Source organism: Triticum dicoccoides, chromosome 4B (genome assembly GCF_002162155.2).
Source record: "Triticum dicoccoides isolate Atlit2015 ecotype Zavitan chromosome 4B, WEW_v2.0, whole genome shotgun sequence".
NCBI classification, from domain to species: Eukaryota; Viridiplantae; Streptophyta; class Magnoliopsida; order Poales; family Poaceae; genus Triticum; species Triticum dicoccoides.
In genome coordinates, this window is record NC_041387.1 from 433237963 (window position 1) to 433244462 (window position 6500).

The following is a 6500-nucleotide window of genomic DNA, read 5'->3' on the forward strand; positions in this document are numbered from 1 at the left end:
GGAGCTAGGAGAGTCCAAATGAGGTGCGGTTTTCGCCCACACGATCGTGATCGAACGCTCTAGGACATGGAGTAGAGTTTGGTGGGTTTTGGGCCAAATTTGGAGGGTGTTGGGCTGCAACACCCACGAGGCCTTTTCGGTCCCTCGGTTAACCGTTGGAGTATCAAACGAAGTCCAAATGACCCGAAACTTGACAGGCGGTCTACCGGTAGTAAACCAAGGCCGCTTGGCAAGTCTCGGTCCAATCCGGAAATGTTTAAACCCCACACACGAAAGAAGACTAGAAATGACCACCGGAGGAGAACGAAGCGCCGGAATGCAAAACGGACAACGGGGAAAATGCTCGAATGCATGAGATGAACATGTATGCAAATGCAATGCACGTGATGACATGATAAGAGATGCACGAAAAAGAAAACAACACACGGAGACAAAGACCCGAACCCGAGAAATAAATATAACTTAGCGCCGGAGACGGCAAGAGTTGGATACAAATATGGAAAGTGTAACTGGGGCGTTACAGGCCCCACCTGTCATTGACCTAGGGGGTCAAACTAGGCCCACCCGTGGTCAAATGGGGTCAGCGGGGTCAAACTCGCTGGCTTTTAGCCGCCGGCGAGGCCAAACACGGCGGGGTAGTGCGGGTTTCACCTACAGGGTACCGTTCGAGGCACCGTTGGGCTCTACGGGTAGCTGGGAGCGAGCCACGGCGGGTGGTGCTAGTGGTTGGGCTCGGGGTCGCCGAAAATGACGCCGGTGACGAGTTTGGTAGCGGCCAGAGCTCGGACGAGCTCGGACTCATCGCTAGGAGGCACGGCGAGGCGCGTGGAGTGGTGCTACGGCCTCCTGGGAGTGCGGTGAGGTTAGCGGGCAAGGTGTCGTGGCCGTTGCATGGCCGGAGCCTCGTCGGTGACGAGCTCGGCGACGGTGCGTGCGGGTGAGCTTCGTGCAGTCGTTACGGGGCTCGAAAGGTAGAACGGAGAGGATAGGGAGGTGGCCAGGCTCACGGTGGTTGCGACGGAGCAGACGGCGAGGTCGGGGACGAGCTGCTGCGGCGGCGACGGTGAAGTGGATCTCCGGCAGTGATCGACAAAGACGGGGTCGGTGGAGGCGGTGCAGAGCGTGTGAGCGCTCAGGGCTCGGCTGGCTCAGCGTAGCGGAAGGAGGCGAAGCTTGTGGACACGATGGAGCGGCACGAGGACGACAGTGGGCGCGGCTACGTCGGCGGGACGGCGGCGGCTGCGGCGGCCATGGCGAGAGAGGGCGAAGGAGAGGTGATGGGGGCGAATGGACATGTCCAGGGGGTCGGTGGCGCGACGTGGAGGTCGTCCAGCTCGTCCAGCAGCAAAGCGGCAAGCAGGTGGCGCCGTGGCGAGCTCGCACTCGTCGGTGTCACCTCCCTGCCTGCCTGGCGGGGACGAAGCAGCTGGCTGGCACGGGCCAGCACAATGCTGGGCCGCCAGGTGGGCCGGGGCGTGGGTTTGGCCAGGTAAGTGGTTTTTTTTTATTTATTTCAGTTTTGTTTTATTTCTGTAGGTTTGTTGCATTTCTAAAAATACTTAGGCATCTTCAAAAATCACCAAACTGCACATGGCCACTATTTGGAATATATCCAGCATGAAACATTTTAGTTTGGGATTATTTTAGCATTTGAAATATTTTATATTATTTAAATGCCCAAACTCAAATAACTAATGATTTAATCCAGTGAACTTAGGATGACCTGGAAATTTGTGCATCACTTTTGGCAGTGGTTTAAGACCAAGGCAGAGGTGATGACCATTTTAGAAGGGCATTTTAGGTTCATTGAAAATAATTTTAGTAAACCCTAGTTGGTTTCAGGGGGTACTGGGGGTTCTGTCATCCCCATTTCAAGTTTCTGATGAAAGGTAAACATGATGCAACACTCTAATGCATGAACTAGCTGGGGTGTGACACGCCCTGAGCGCCACCGACCCCACCAACCTCACCGTCGCGCCGCGCCGCCCTAGTCCGCCGTCGCCGCCGACGCCCGGAGCCGTCGCCCCATTCATCGCCGAGCCGCCGCCGTCGTCTTCTCCGGCGATGTCGACGCCCCCCCACCACGGTAAGCCTGGCACCTCCCTCGTCCGTTAGATCTAGGATCAACGGATAGGACTAGATCCCTTTTTTTATTTGAAACGTTTTTGTTTATTTAGTGAACATTCGCTAGTTTTGGCTTTAGATTGAACGAAACTCGTCGGTTTAGGTTCCCTAACGAACGTTCGCTTTTTAGTTTTTCCTTTTCTGTTATCTTTTTGTCAGGGACCTATCTGTGATTAAAGTTTTTACAAATTAGTCTGTAGTCTTAAAACGATCACTACTTTTTTCTCGTTAGTCAGAATTAGACGAAACCAATGCCTACTTCTTTGTTATGATGCCCTCTATCCAATAAAACAACTTAAACATATTTTTGAAAGTTTAAAATTTGATTTCAAACAGATTTGTATTCAAACTTCTTTTGTTCATAACTCGAGTTGTATAACTCCGAATTGAGTGATTCTTTTTGCAAATCGAAGCTCTTGACCTAAACTTTCTGATAAGGCCAAATTCACTTAATTTTGGTACTGTTAGAAATTGTTTTCTGTTGCAATAGTCATTTGCTTGGTTTCGAACTTTTTCGAATTGTTTTCTTTGTTCTTTCCGATCTTTTGAGTGATTGCTTATGTGTGGTTACTATTGCTTGCTTACGATAGATTGAATAGAGTGAGACAAATAGAACTACCAGGAGTTGAGTGTGAATCATATTAATCAATAGTACAGGCAAGTTCACACTTTGATCATACCCCTTTATTACCCAGTTTTATGCATTAGTTCAAATCCTCAAACATTGCATGGTTAGGATCTGATTAACATCTGGGATCGGGAAGTAGTTGATGAGGTAGGAACCTATTGTCCTGCATTCAAACCTTGGGAGTTACTTCTACATTATGCTTATACTGCTATGCTATGCTCGTAGACGTGGCTTGGTTTGACTGTTTCATGACAGATGGGAGAGTTATTATTAATGGTTAACATAAGGTGGATAATTTAATACACATCTGGGTGGAATGGTTGGGGCACCCTGGAGCACCCAGTGGTTTGCCCGGGCACCTGGAGAACCCAGTGTTTGCCCAAGGGAATCCCGGAGGACCCGTGTGATTACCCTATGGAATGCCACCCAGGCTCAAAGGGATCATAAGATTATTCATGCTAGAAACTTCCGTGTGCAGCCACAAGCCATTATGGGCTCTGGCATAGTTGAGTAAGTTGTGTGAGCCCTCGAAGAGGTGGACTAGCAGATGTATGGGAATTGTAGGTGTACCGGTCCACCCAGAGTAGAGAGTAAATGTTTTTGAAAGACTGTCTCGGTCATCCGTTTCTCAAACACCTTGTAGTGCGAGAAATCCAACGGAGGAGATCGAGTCTTATGGGGAAAAGTGCACAAACCTCTGCAGAGTGTACAAACTAATCATGATTAGCCGTGTCCCCGGTTATGGACATCTTGAGTATCTGGTTCTTGGATTATCATGTTGATCTCATCATGTTACGTAAATAATTTGTTGGGCTGATAATTATTAATTTGGGATTGAGTTGGAGGAACCTTCTCAATATTTTTTAACAAACTTGGTAGTTAAATAAAAATTTATTCCTTTGTTGTAGGGAAAATTTGGCTTTGTGCAAAACTGTAACCGTAGATCTTTCCATCAGCCAAATATGCATGTAGTGATAGCTATTATTTTATCATTATCCTATGGTATGAATTTGCCAGTACATTCAATGTACTGACCTACATAGCTGCAACGTCTCATGTTGCAGGATTTCTTATGATGAGTAAGTGAAACGTTAGGGTTACGATTTCTACACTCAACTTTGTCGTTGGTGTTGATGGGAATCCACAACCTTGTTGTTCCTTTCGCTTTATGGATTGAGGTAATAGTATTTATGTTACTTTATACATGTGATTTACCTCTGTTATAAATCCTCGAGTACTGTGTGTCAGCATACCGATCCAGGGATGACACTTAAGCATAGAGACTTGACAGTTTGAGGTTGGGTCAGTACAATCGCATCGCCACCCTGGGGGTCGCAACAGACTATGATCAGATTGGGCTTAAACCCGATCAGAGGGAGATCAAGTCCCCACCGATCACCCATCTGGTAGCGGTCGTTGAGGAACAAGCCGAGCACGCTTCTTACCTTAAGTTAAGAACTAGCTATGTTCGGATTTCCGAGCCCAACGAGCCAGATACCCATCCTTGGGAAGAGACTTCATGTCCTCTAAACATAGGATCAGGCATTCATCCCGGAAGTCACCAGGACCTTCCTGATCCTGAACTGGTGACCTCGGAGATTCTTCAAACTCCAGATCCAGTCATGGGTCGGGATTCAAATTTTAGCCCGCCCACCCACCACAATTAGTATTCACCTAGTAATTCAGGCCCTCCCAACATATGTGACCTAATGTATGTACGACATCAACCTCAGGAAACGGTCCACCACTTCTGGGCCAGATTCCTCCTTGTTAAAAACATGATTAAAGATTGTTGCGATGACGACTCGGTTTTAGTTTTTTGTCGTAACTGTACGGATGAGGGAATTCTCAATGCCCTCAACTGCCGCCGCATACAGCACTTTACAGATTTAGCGCACATAGTCCGCAATCACCAAAATACCGTACTCAAAATATCAGCTCGGTTTGAGGGGCTCGAGTTCCATCACGTTGCTCGAGACACTAATCAGGCAGCAGACATCCTTGCTCGAATGGGCGCTAAGCGCGATCCCGTCACGCCTAATACCTTTGTGGAAAGGCTCTTCAAGCCATACGTGGTATGGCAGAATGAGAACGGAAATACTAGTCCGGAGCCCATCATACCCCCAGTAGCCGAACACAAGGCCGATATCATCGGGGGCTCGGGCACTGAAATGACACCTTCCGCCCATGTAATCATGGTCGTCATTGCTCCATGGACCGAACCCTTCCTGGCCTACCTTAATAAGCAGGAGCTCCTTGATGACCAGAATGAGGCCTGTTGCATAGTTCGACCCTCTAAAGCCTACAAAGTTCACGAAGGTGAACTCTGCAAGAAAAGTACTACTGGAGTTCTTCATGTTGGGAAATGTAGCATGCAATTTGGAAAAAAATCCTACGCTCACGCAAGATCTATCTAGGAGATGCATAGCAACAAGAGGGGGAGAGTGTGTCCACGTACCCTCGTAGACCGAAAGCAGAAGCGTTAACTTAACACGGTTGATGTAGTCGAACGTCTTCTCGAATCAACTGATCAAGTACCGAATGTACGGCACCTCCGAGTTCTGCACACGTTTCGCTTGATGACGTCCCTTGAACTCTTGATCCAGCTGAGTGTCGATGGACTCGATGAGTTCCGTCAGCACGACGGCGTGATGACGGTGTTGGTGATGTGATCCGCGCAGGGCTTCACCTAAGCACTATGATGATAATATCGGAGGAGTAAACGGTGGAGGGGGGCACCGCACACGGCTAAGAGAATAACTGTTGTGCCTTTGGGGTGCCCCCGCCCCCGTATATAAAGCAGGAGGGGAGGAGGCCAGCCACCAGGGGCGCGCCATGGAGGGGGGAGTCCTACTAGGACTCCACTCCTAGTAGGATTCGTCCCCCCCCCCCCTCTTTTTCCTTACGGAGGGGGGAAATGGGAAAGAGGTGGAGAGGGAGAAGGAAAGGGGGGCCGCGCCCCCACCCTTTGTCCAATTCGGTTTGGCAAGGGGGGGGCACCTCCTGTGGCCTGCCCTCTCCTCTCCACTAAGGCCCATGTGGCTCATTAACTTTACCGGGGGTCCGGTAACCTCCCGGTACTCCGAAAAATCCCCGAACCTCTTCGGAACCATTCTGGTGTTCGTATATAACCTTCCAATATATAAATCTTTACCTCTCGACCATTTCGAGACTCCTCGTCATGATCATGATCTCATCCAAGACTCCGCACAACCTTCGGTCACCAAAAGACATAACTCATATAATACCAATCGTCATCGAACGTTAAGCATGCGGACCCTACGGGTTTGAGAACTATGTAGACATGACCGAGACACCTCTCCAGTTAATAACCAATAGTGGAATTTGGATGCTCATATTGGTTCCCACATATTCTATGAAGATCTTTATCGGTCGAACCGCAATGTCAATATAGTTATTCCCTTTGTCATCGGTATGTTACTCGCCCGAGATTCAATCATCGGTATCTTCATACCTAGTTCAATCTCGTTACCGGCAATTCTCTTTACTCTTTTTGTAGTGCATCATCCCACAACTAACTCATTAGTCACATTGCTTGCAAGGCTTCATATGATGTGCATTACCGAGAGGGCCCAGAGATATCTCTCCGATGCTTGGAGTGACAAATCCTAATCTTGATCTATGCCAACCCAACAAACACCTTCGGAGATACCTGTAGATGTAACATCCCAAATTTTCAATTTGGAATGTTATACATTAGACCATCATTGCATATCATATTTTATTA